General features: G+C 33.2%; 1 pseudogene; it reads left to right on the forward strand.

Moving 5' to 3' along the window:
• The window catches only part of LOC120140507, a 29,972-nt pseudogene extending 25,238 nt beyond the window's left edge, over positions 1-4,734 (forward strand).
• The last annotated feature ends 8,764 nt before the right edge of the window (positions 4,735-13,498 follow it).

Here is a 13,498-nt window from a genome sequence, read left to right on the forward strand (position 1 = left end):
TTGAAAGCCTTTGATAACCAATCTTTCTTTGTAGCGTTTACTCCCATCGTGCTCTTCTTTGATCCTGTAAATCCACTTGTAATGGAGCGCTTTCTTGCATGGTGGTAATTTAGCTAATTCCCACATCTGATTTGACATAAGCGAGGCCATCTCATCTTTCATGGAAGACTCCTACTTGACTGAATCCTCCACCTGTATTGCTTCATCATAGCACTCTGGTTCACCATTGTCAGTCAGCAACAAGTAGTGCAAAGAATGCGAATAACGCTGGGTTGGTTTAGGAATTATGGAGGAGCGTCTTAGTTCTGGTGTGTCTGGTTCTTCTTGAACTGCTTCAGGACTGATCTGAACATCATTTCCAGAAATCTCCTCGAACTCAGCAAATTCCTTTGTTCAGCTTCGATATTTGAGCTACTTGATTCTATGGTTGACCTGTCTTTGTATATCACATTCTCATTGAAAATGACATCTCTAATTCTGATGATCTTCCGATTTTCATAGTCCCAAAATCGGTAACCGAACTCATCACCACCATAACCAACAATGAGACATTTGTTGGACTTGGCATCAAGTTTACTTCTTTCAGCAGAATCTATGTGTACATAAGAAATACAACCAAACACTCTTAAGTATGAAAGGTTTATTTCTTTCTTGCTCCAAACTTCCTCTGGTATTCTGCCATCCAAAGGAACTGAGGGCCCACAATTGATTAGGTAAGTTGCAGTGTTGATAGCTTCAGCCCATAGAAATTTGGGTAATCCGACATGTATCCTCATGCTTCTGGCACGTTCATTTAGAGTTATGTTCATGCGCTCTGCTACGCCATTCTGTTGTGGTGTCATGAGAACTGTTGACTCCATTTTGATCCCATTGTTTGCGCAGAAATCTATGAATCTTCTATTTTTGTACTCTCCTCCATTGTCAGACATCAATCGTTTGACTTTCAAACCAGTCTCATTTTCCACCATGGCCTTCCATTTTCTGAAAGTATCAAAGACTTCTGATTTCTTCTTCAGAAAATAAACCCACACATTCCTTGTAGAATCATCGATGAAGGTGATATAATATAATGAGCCTGCAAGAGATGGAACTGGAGATGGTCCCCATACGTCAGTATGAACCAACTCTAACTTTTCTGCCTTGGGTGTCTTGTCAATCTTTGCAAAGCTGGCTTTCTTTTGTTTGCCAAAGATGCAATCCTCGCATAGTCCGACATCTACATTCTTTAGATCCGGCAGCTTCCCTTTTGACAAAAGTGTCTTCATCCCTTTCTCGCTCATATGACCAAGCCTTTGGTGCCATATGTTTGATTTTCCATCAGCATTTGCTACTGCAATGATATTCTCTAAATTTGAGGTTACATAGAGAGTAACAGTCTTCTTACCACGAGCAATGACGAGTGCTCCTTTGGTAATCTTTCATTCACAACCTAAAAAAGTTATGCTATATCCTTCTCCATAAAGCTGTCCTACAGAAATCAAATTTCTTTTTAGGCCAGGAATATGTCTCACTCTCTTCAGCGTTCAGGTGGTCTGGCAACTTTAATCGAATGTCTCTTTTTTCGACGATTTTCAAGGTTTTATCATCAGCTAGATGAACCATCCCAAGATCACCACATGCATAGTTCTCCATGATTTCTCGGCATAGGGTGGAGTGGAAAGATGCCCCTGAATCCAAGATCCATGATTCAATCAGAGTGTTGACGCTTAGAATCATGGCATCACCTGCCTCCTCTGTCATGTTGGCAGATTCCTGTACGCCGGTATTTTTCTTCGGTGCTCGACAATCTCTTTTAAAGTGACCATTCTTGCCGCAGTTATAACATGTAAAATCTTTCTTTCCCGTTCTTGATTTCCCCATTCTGGATTTGGATCTGCCATGATTTGAATTTCTTTCTGAAGTTCTCCCTCTAGACTCCATATGCAAGGCTGAGGAGGTTGATGCTTCACCTGATTCTCTCCGTCGAATTTCTTCGCTCACTACCAGATCCCGAACATCGTCGAATTTCAATTTGATGTTTCCCAACGTGCTGCTAACTGCTGTAACAGTAGCATTCCAACTGTCTGGTAGAGATGATAAGAGTACTAAAGCTCGAACTTCATCATCAAATTCAATTTTCACGGAACTCAACTGGGTTGTGATTGTGTTGAGCTCATTTAGGTGTTGAGCCACTGATGCCCCTTCCGCCATCTGCAAATTAAATAATCGCCTCATCAAATGAACTTTGTTTGAGGCCGATGGCTTCTCATATAAACTGGAGAGAGCCGCCATAAGACCCGCCGTGGTCTTTTCCTTTGCTATGTTGAAAGCAACATTGTGGGATAACGTCAGTCGGATAACTCTGAGGGCTTGTCTGTCGAGAAGAGCCCAGTCTTCATTCTTCATGTCCTCTGGTTGCTTTCCTAAGAGAGGTTGATATAGATTTTTCTGGTAAGAAAATCTTCAATCTGCATCTTCCAAAAGCCAAAGTCCGCACCATCGAACTTTTCAATTTTCACCTTCCATTCGTCTGCAGCCATCGCTCCCACTCGAATATGGCTTCTTTGGATCGTTTCTGACAATTTGTGCGAACCACCGTGTATTATAACACCTCCGTCGACAAACTCGTATTGCCGACAAATTTTTTACTATTCACATGAATAGTAATGAATAGTAATCTCGCAAAAAAAATTGACAAAATTCACAACCAAAAGGTCTGATACCAGTTGTTGGGAAATAAACCGAGTACGAGTAATTTCCTTATAACCATATTAGTGAGAATGCAAAATAAAAGCGGAAAAATAATACCCGAAATTGATAACGGAGTTCAGCCAATTTGCTTACGTCTCCGGACTGCTGCAGATGTTTTACTAAGAGAGAAAATTTACAGGTGTTTACAAAACACTCACTACTCACAAGAAAGCTCTCTAGTATTGGGAGAAAGAAATGATTTTGGGATGATTTTGAAGCTAAATGGGATAGGGTATTTATTGTTGAAGCTTGAGGACTAATCTTATAAATATCCTAAAATTCAATGACTCAATTTGGTGATTATCCCTTGCCCAAATTCAATAAAATGGGCTACCTAACTTTGAAATCAAAACAGTCGGTGCCCACCTTTGAATTATGCGTTTGGAGGTGGCCCCTCCCACAATTTTTGACTTTACAAAATCTTTAACCATAACAGTGGGGTATGTCTAAATTAACATGTATTCTGCTCTGGTATATCTTCTTTATTTCATATATGAATATCTTATGGCGTTGTTTTTTATTTCTATTAAAGGGACTGTTGAAAGGTGGGAGCAAGCGGCATACTACACCTTTTTGTGAGCTAAATATTCCTTTACCTCCCAATACTGTCTGCAAAAGGTCTATCTACTACGTAGTTACAATGATGAACCATTCTGCAAACTCTGCCAAAAACCATGCGAGTAAGAACTAATTAATCTTCTCTTGCTGTACCATTCGTCACATATGTCACTTGCTTTCTTTATGTCTTCAGGGGTAAATGCCAAGATTCCTAAATATTTTGAGGATCTTTTTTTGTAATATTGGCTGCTACGAAGAATACCGCCTAAGAACTAGCAACAGATTCCTCCGTGAGGTTTGGTCACAAAGTTTCTTTACTAATTGACCATTTTATCTTTTAAATTTTCCCCTTTTTAAGTGCTGCTTTATGCGACAACTCAAAATTTCCAGGAACTTTTTCAACTTGAACAAGGTATCTGCACAAATTGCCAATTAGACTGCCATAAACTAGTGAAGAACTTAAAACCTTTATCGCTAGAGAGGGGACGGCAGTATATAAACAAAGTTGCACCAAAGATTGCAAGTCGAAAGAGCTTGTATGTCAATCAGGATAACTGGATAAGTTAACGATGCTGGTTTCCTAATCACTGCTGAATACTTTGTTTTAGAAAATTGTGCAGTGACAGTTCGAGTTTTAATGTAAAGAAATCTCGAAGACATATCAAGTATTGAACAACTTTGTGGGCAAATGTCCACATAAGTTGAGTCATTTACTAGTACTTTTCAGATCATAGTATTTTCTATGAACCAATTTCCTAATTTACCTTCTGCAGGGTTGACAAGCTTGTTAGTGATCCTTCTGAGGGCAATGCAGGGCGTGCAGACCACATTGTCCCTGTTTATAAAGGGGGAGGTATATTATTGTTCATGAACATTCTTTTTATAGGGCTTTATTGTTCTCGACTACTTATTTTACTGCTGTTCTATTAAATCGAGCTTGATTTTTGGTTTTCATGAGTATACAAAATTTCAGGTGAATGCAGGCTAGAGAATACGAGGACTCTTTGTGTGGCATGTCATGTTGTTACTGCAGAACAATGAGCAGAACGACGGTCAATTCGGACCAAAGCAAAGAAAAAACTTAAAGCCATCATGGCTGACCTCAAAAAAGCTCCGAATAAAGAAAACGGAGCTTCTTGTGGAAAGGTATTCGGGCAAGGGTGATGATTACACTGTTTTTGTAGATGCTGTTCATTTCTACATTATAACATGTTCCAACCTGGAAAAAAGTTTATAAGATGATGGTTATGGTAAAAACTGAAGCGTCTTATTTTAGGCTTTATGCATTTACATTTGGTTCGTTTCAGGATAACGGATCCTTGGAGATAATCGAGGAGATACCCGACGATGAACTTCTAGTCAATGTTCCTGGGAGTGCCTATTCTGCAGGAATAAACAGCTGCCTTCAAACTTAGTTGAAGAATCCCCAAAATCTTAATGATCAAACTTAATAGTGAAAAAGCGCCACCCTGTTATCCTATTAGGTCTTGCATTGTGGACTGGCAGGAACTCGTCCCCCACCAATCTGCTTTGTAAATTTTGCTGACCACAACATGCAATATTCCAACAAAGGTGTGTATAACTAAAACAACTGCACCAAAAATTCTCGAAGCCTTTGCCGGTTATCTAACGATCTGTTAAAGATCTGGTAAAACACTTGATGAAATTCATATTCTTGTTGTATATATGTAATATGCTTTTTTTTGGAAAGTAGAGAGGAGGGTATATGTATTGTATGTGGCCATCATGTTCGCACTCCATTTATTTCCTACTTTTTTGCTTTCCATTTTATATACATATCCTTCCAGTGATGATGCCTTTTAAGTCTACACTACTCAACCCGCGAGTGAAAATAATTTTTGAAATTTGTTAAAATTGTTGTATAATAGAAACATTTTTAATAGATCTTTTTAGACAAAATAAATAATTTTTATTTTAAAAAGTATTTATTAATACGAAAAAAAAATTACTTTGACGTAAACGTCGTTATTTTTTCATTTCTAAAACAACAGAATTTTTCTATAATAACTCATATTCTGTGAAATAAAAATAGATTTCCTACAAAATCTCGTGGAATTTCGATCTATTATTTATATGCTTTAAAAATAATAAAAGAAATATTTAGTAGAACTAAGTAAAGAAATGATTATAGTATGCCAAATTTAAATGTTCTTTGTACAATTTTTAAGTAATTGTTTTAGTTATTTTATATAAAGATTATACGGTAATATGATGAAATGTTATTATAATAATAATTTTTAAAATATTGATTATATTTTCTCCCATAAAGATAATTTTACAATTAAATTCTATCAAGCTAATTTGTGACAATAGATATGATGAAAGGTTTTTATATGAATTAAGTGATCTCAGTGGTTAACAGACTTATTGTTATCTCTTGAGGTTCTGAGTTCGAGCACCGCGTACGTATGAATATGAGCGTTCATTGTCAAATGGTTGAGTATTTAAATATATATTACCTTGTATTTATTCCAGAATTATAATATATATATATATATATATATATATATATTAGATTAAAATTTTCACCGATCATTTCAGATTATACACAATTGATAATATGTAAAATATTTTTATTGAAAACCCTTTTAAAACATTAATTTAAACGCATCTGCTTTAAATTAATATAAAAAATTAAATTTGAGGGTCAATTACATAAAAAAATATCATATGACTTTTAAAATTGATATCTTGTTGTTTTCTTAGTTTTTTTAAGTTGCAAATTTAATTTTAATTCATGATTCTTTTAAATTGAAACATTTATGTGAGATTTATTAATCAAATAAATTTTATTGAAAATAAGTAATTTGAATTAATTTATAATAAAAAAATTATGGTTTGTTGTTGTTTTTTTTAATGGTATTATTTTACTAAGAACAATTAACGAGATCGTACTCTAGTGATTTTAGATATTATCTCATTAATTCATTCATTCAAGTCAAGTCATAAAATTTGCTTTTTTCCCATTGCAACATTTTATTTGTTCACACGGTACCGATCAGGATAACAGCTGGCTCACAGTTGCAACAAATTGTGGAAGCTTCTATTCTGCTGGGCCGATGCTTTTCTTAGGCCCGTTTTCTCATTTATCAACAACTTTCGTTGTAATGAACGGAGCACATGCTCCAATCTCCCCCCAATTCCCCATTTGTAATCCCTAGTTTAATCCCTGATTCATTTTCTGAATCTCCTATTTCCCTTTCTCCCAACCGGGACAATTCCCTTCTTTAGGCAATCCTTGTCCCCAAGGATCAAAGTATTGAATTTGTGATAGCAACACCATAAAATCCTTCCAAGTTGCATAAGAAGGAAGTTTGTCCCAACTAATTAGCCATTGCTTCACCCAATGATCTTTGTGATTGTCTTGTTGTGTATTCAAAAGACCCGTATTAGCGATACAGCTATATCCAAGATTATGATGGCATTGTAGGTGAAGAGAATAATATTGATAAGGCTACCATCTAACATTTCCCCAATCTCCTTCCTCGGAAGTAAACGCCTGTATTGAGCATGTAAGTTCTACATATAGTCATGAGCTTTTAAGATTTTGTGTCTAAGACAAGACAAAGTCTCTTCACGCTGAAGCAAAATGGTGTCGAAAAAGATTCCAATGGAATCTTGAATGTAGCACAGGATTTTAGAACAAAATCATATTAAATTTGAAAAATAATCAGGATCTAATCATGTTAAATCATCAATAACAAAAATATTAGATTTGTTGAAGCGCACCTGAATTAATTGATAGGTTGAAATCTTTGAGTCTTTCTTTGATTGTGTGGTTGTGATCTTTCAAGAAGATAGGTTTGCTCTTGTTGTAAAAATTCTGACAGGATAAGAGTAATACAAGTCAACCTATTTCTTGGGGACTATTAGCTCTTTATATAGATTGAATATTAGGTCAATCTTTTAAGTATTTATAATTATGTCACTCATCAAATTATAAATACAAATTATGGTATCTACACTTTGATTCAATGACACTTTAATACATATAACATATGTAACATAATTGGTCAATTAATTTTGTGTCATACTTTATAATAACATTGTACATTATACATTGAAATTTATTCCAACAATCTCCGATTGAATATTAGGTCAATCTTTTAAGTATTTATAATTATGTCACTCATCAAATTATAAATACAAATTATGGTAACTACACTTTGATTCAATGACACTTTAATACATATAACATATGTAACATAATTGGTCAATTAATTTTGTGTCATACTTTATAATAACATTGTACATTATACATTGAAATTTATTCCAACAATCTCCCACTAGGACAACATATGTTTCCTGACAAATGTACAACGTTAAGAGCTTAAAATTTGTTATCATAAAATAAGTATTCTATAACAATCTCGTCCATCAACTATATTCATATGGGATCAAAGTGGTCTTTGTCATATCAATCATGACTGGACCCATCAATGGTCATGTATACAAACATAGTCAAATGACATAGATCAATCATGGAGTGTAGCATGGAAATTACATGCAATGTGAACTGCACATGTCTATTTACAACTAGTTCTCTTTAAACATTAGTGAGATCAAATTTTACCAAAACCAGAGTGTGGATAAACCAAAACAGATTATATTTCTACAAAAAATAACCTTAAAAATAAATATCCTTAAACTGAAGTAACTGAAATTGTGTTTATAATAAACAAGCATTAAATACAAACTCCCACTAAAAGCAAATATCCTTAAATGATATTACACCCACATGAGTAGTGTGCTCATGAAAGACCTTGGGTGACAGTTCCTTAGTACACGTGCAATTATGAGTTTTTACCGATATGCTCTATAAACACATAGTCACTCTGAATTTTCTTTAACAACCAGAAACATAATGTCTATGTCCTTAGACTTAATATGTTTCTGTTATATATGAAATAAAGGACTACAACTTAGTTGTCACAAAATAACTTAAGTGGTCTTTCTTATCAATCCATAATTAGCAGTTCATGTGACCAATTTTGCATCCATATTCCTATAAGTCAGAGTCCATAAACCTGATGATCTCTTACTTACTAGACTTTATATATGTGAGCATGTAACATTGTGTTCTTAAATGTGTCGTATTAACCAATTTGGATGTTATCTAACGATCCATACTCGAATTGTTTAAATACCTGCTTAATATCCTAAAATCATACGCTATGTCTGAATCGTATGAGTATATATTAAATTCTTTATTTATTTTGAAGCACAAGAAACCTTTCTGAATTTCCTTAGTTTCAAAATCATCCTTAGGGTAATAATCAAGATTAAACTTGTTTTCTTTAGCAATGAGAGGTATTATTTATTTTACATCCACTGAACTTATTGTATATACAATTATCAACCAAATTTATCTCAAAACCAAATTAGATATTCACTTGGTGAAATTTGTTATACAATTAACAGGAGTCATAAACTCATAAATGGATTTTCCTAATTTGCATATAATTAATTTTGTATCTTCATACACAATTTTCTGATTGCACCTTAAAAACATGTCATCAGTATTACCATTTTGAAATCCAACTAAATATTAGCAACAAATATCATCATTATCCTAAAAAGTGTCTTTCAATGAAACCAAATAGAGTCTCTACAAAATTAATGCCATCTTTATGAATATATTCCTTATATACAAGACATACGTTATACTTGTTAACACCACCATTTGTATCCATTTTGATCATAAATAGCCGTTTATACCCAATCAGCTTTACACCTTTAGGTAATGGGATAAGTCCTCAAACATTATTATCTTGTATAGAACTTATAGTCTTCTTACATGGCATTAATCCACTTTTGAGAGTCATAAATTTTATGATATGACAAAAGTTGATTAGATCATCCATCATAATTCCACTATAATCATTATTTCTTGGATAAATATACATGATAATCTAAAAAGCATTTCTCTTATCTCGTGGATCTTCTTAATGACACTAGTTCTTTGAGGTTATTGAGCTTGTTCTTCCATAATAATTTCTCATCTTAAGTGGAGAGTTGTTCAATATTATCTTGTTGAGGTTCTATATTCACTTCTTGATTAACGACATGTATGAACACATTGATATCATCAAAAGTAACAATAAGAATTGATTTATAATACAATTCTCCCTCAAAATCAATTCCTTAAACCTTATTTCTCCCTCCAAACTCAACATCTAAAAAAATGTTATGGATCTCACCTTAAAAATATTCATAATTATCATATCATAAAACTTATAACCTCTAAATCACGTGGAATAACCAAAGTAGTTGTTTATTGTTTTAAAATTTAGTTTCTCCTCATATGTACTAGCTTATTACAAAAGAGAACAACCCTTTATAACTTATTATTATCTATTTTGAGTTGGGCCCTTAACAACTATAATCCGTGTTTTTTTGCCCTTATCTTTATATATACTTTTAAGTGAGTACTTTCAAAATTATTATGTTTCAACATTTCTTCCTCTTGCACATAATGATAAATGAGTTCATTTAGAGTTCATTTATCCCTTTGAGTTGATTAAACTCTATAGGAAGCGATACTAAAATCACAAGAAAAAGTAATTATTTAGAAAAACTCAACCTTAAATGCCTTAAGTCTTGAATCAATATGAGCATATTCATAATGTACTCCCTCACATTTCTTTGACCCTTATACTTTATACACATCAAAAAAGTCAAAAGTGATATCATTTAAACCTTATTGTTTTTTGTAAAGCATTTCTCAATTTCGTCAAGGAAACCATTATCCTAAGTAATCTTTTTTGGATTATGTGTCCCTAAAGACTTTTAAAATATTGTGTGTTGAAAACATTTTAATGTTTCAATATAACAAATTAAGTGTTAATGAATTTTAAGATTTTATATTGAATTTTAAATTATATATTCGATTAAATTATTCGAATATCAAAATATTACTCTAAGTTTTTCAAATGTCAATTTCAATCCTTACTCAAGTGTAAAATTATGTTTTAATCTTAAAATATCTTTTTAAACAAATTTTACAAAGTATTTCGAGCCTTAATCGAGCCAAAAATATTTTCTTTTTAAAGGGCTTTAAGAAAAACCAGATTGCTCAGAGGGAACAGATTCCCCCCAGGGGGTACCGATTCCCCGGGAACAGATTCCCCCCCCCCAGGTTTTTGGCTCCGAGAGAAAACAGAATGTGCAGAGGGTACCGATTCCCCCTATGTAACGGTCAAAATATTTGAATTTTAAATTACAGGAACCGATTCCCTATGATGGGGTACCTATTCCCCCCACACATCAAGTTGTTTTATTAATTGATTCTTATCCCCAAAAGGCTCCAAAACATCCCCAACGGCTATATACAACTTTAAACACATTCTAAGCTATAAATACAAGCTAAAGACACTTGAAGAAGTAAGAGAACAACTATCCAAGCAATCAAACACAAGAGAAGAGTTTTTCATTCTTATTTCATCTTTCTCTTGTAAATATTTTGTTCTTGTGAGCTTAATTATTGTAAACACCTACCTTAGACAGGTTTTCTTGTTTATATTTCTTATCCTTTTGTAAAGGGGAAAGGATCTAGTTCAGCCCGGAAAAACTAGGGAGTTGTAAGGTTATCTCTTTGTCCTCAAAAGAAAGAATAAATTAGTGAATTTGTTGGAAAATCCTTGGTGAGGAGCTAAGGTAGTGGACGTAGACTTTGGTTGAGAAAGTCGAACCATTATAAATCGCTGTGTAATTCCCTATCTTTCAATATCATTACTCCCTAAACACAAAACCGTTCTGACTCCTCTTTGCAAACCGTTCCGGTTGTCGATCCGAGCTTTCGAAAATCCCAACAATTGACATCAGAGCCTAACTCGTTAGAAGGTTTAACCACCTCGAGACGATCCTAGAAGAAGCTCTACCAATTACCGACACAACCGAGAAGATGGCTTCCACCTCCGGCTCGTTCCACATAGAAGACTCCCTACCAACCGACAAGCCTCTATACTTCAATGGAGCGAACTATCGTCATTGAAAGAAATTAATGAAGTTATTTATCCAAGCCAATGATCTTGATGCATGGGAGATGATCGAGAGCAGATACTCTTCTCCAAAGAAGAAGGAGAAGAAGTGGAGTGACCAAGAACGGAAGAAAGCTCAACAAAATGTCACAGCCATGCACATGTTGTTTTATGCATTTGGTATAGATATCTATGAAGGAGTTTCTTCTTGTTCGAATGCCAAGGAGCTTTGGAATAAGCTCGAGGAAATCCATGGAAACAAGAAAGAAGAACCAACAAAGGTGGTGTCTTTAATGACTCTTGAAGAGTCCGAGGTATCTTTTAGCTCAAATGAATTAAATTCTTATTATTTTGATGAGTTACAAGATGCTTATAATAAGTTGTCTTTGGTATTTGAGACCATGAATTCCAAATATAAGAAAATGTTTTCAAAATTTAAAATCGAAAACGATTTTCTTTTGAAAACAAAAATAGATTTTGAAAGCCAAAATGAACTTTTGAAAAAGGATTTAGAGCTTTTAAAAATAAAAATGGAAAGTTTTGAAAAAGAAAATCTTGATTTAAAAGTTAAGCTTAAATGGTTAACAAAAGAAAAAGAAATCATTTTAAATAATTCATTTAGGTAAATAATGACAATATGCTCACATTGTCATTATCATGGTCATAAGGAACATACTTGTCCTTTGAAGAAAGGAAAACGTTTTAAAATTAGACAAGTATGGGTTCCGAAAGGAACAAGGGGCATTGAAACAACGTCCAAGGATCCAAAGTAATTTGGATACCAAAATCTACTTAAATGTCTCTTGTAGGTGTGTGGGAGCAATGGTGATGAAAATGATGATATTCAAGATGTTGTAGCCACATATGAAAAAGGAATGGGTAACCTCTAAGCTTAATACTTTTAATTTTGGTTATTTGGTTAATCATTTGATTTTAAGCATGCATGATTTTTGGTTTTAAATGATTATGCATCATTGTTTTAATCTCATGTATGTTGAAAAGATTATTATGATGAACATTTTAAAGATATATTAATTTTTAAGAATTTTTAGTTCATCATAATAAAATTTTGGTCAATTTGGTTTTAAATGCAAATGATATCTCTCTAACAATTGATATCAACTTTTCAAATACTTTGATTTTACAAATTTTAAATTTTTGACCTAAATTTGAATGTTTATGCATGTGGTTTAAATGAAAATGATATTTCTCTAACAATTGTTATCAAAAATTTTCAAATGCATAATTTTTTTTTTGAAAAACTTTATGCATATGATCTTAAATTCAACAATTGGTATTGCATAAAGTATTTTAGACTTGGATACATTGAATTTTATGTGCTACGAACATGTTTGTTATTCTTTGTTGAAATTCAATTTTGTTTAAGTGTCAAGATCCTAAAAGCATAATTTTATTTGGAATGCATTTATTGAGGGGGAGCTTTGATTTTTCAAATGATTTTTAAAATGTCAAATTTACTACTTTCTCTCCAAAGTTATTTTGAACTTCAAAGATTGAATTATTTTTATTTAACAAAAAGGGGGAGAAGTGTTAGAGTAAGGGGGAGTAATTTTTCAAACTTGATTTCAAAAATGATTTTCAATTAGAAAATCTTAAAATTACTAAAATGTTTTGTTATATCAAAAAGGGGAGATTGTTGAAAACATTTTGATGTTTCGATATAATAAATTAAGTGTTAATGAATTTTAAGATTTTATATTGAATTTTAAATTATATATTCGATTAAATTATTCGAATATCAAAATATTACTCCAAGTTTTTCAAATGTCAATTTCAATCCTTACTCAAGTGTAAGATTATGTTTTAAACTTAAAATATATTTTTAAACAAATTTTACAAAGTATTTCGAGCCAAAAATATTTTCTTTTTAAAGGGCTTCAAGAAAAACTAGATTGCACAGAGGGAACAAATTCCCCCCAACGGGTTCCGATTCCTTGGGAACAGATTCCCCCCAGATTTTTGGCTCCGAGAGAAAACATAATGTCCAGAGGGTACCGATTCCCCCACCCAGGGGGTACCTATTCCCCCCTGTGTAACGGTCGAAATATTTGAATTTTACACTGCATGAACCGATTCCCTATGAGGGGGTACCGATTCCTCCCACGCTCTAAGTTGTTTTATTAATTGATTCTCATATCGAAACGACTTCAAAACATCCCCAACGACTATATACGACTTCAAACACATTC

This window comes from Hibiscus syriacus, unplaced genomic scaffold (genome assembly GCF_006381635.1).
Source record: "Hibiscus syriacus cultivar Baekdansim isolate YM2019G1 unplaced genomic scaffold, ASM638163v2 tig00002237_pilon, whole genome shotgun sequence".
In the NCBI taxonomy this organism is placed as follows: Eukaryota; Viridiplantae; Streptophyta; class Magnoliopsida; order Malvales; family Malvaceae; genus Hibiscus; species Hibiscus syriacus.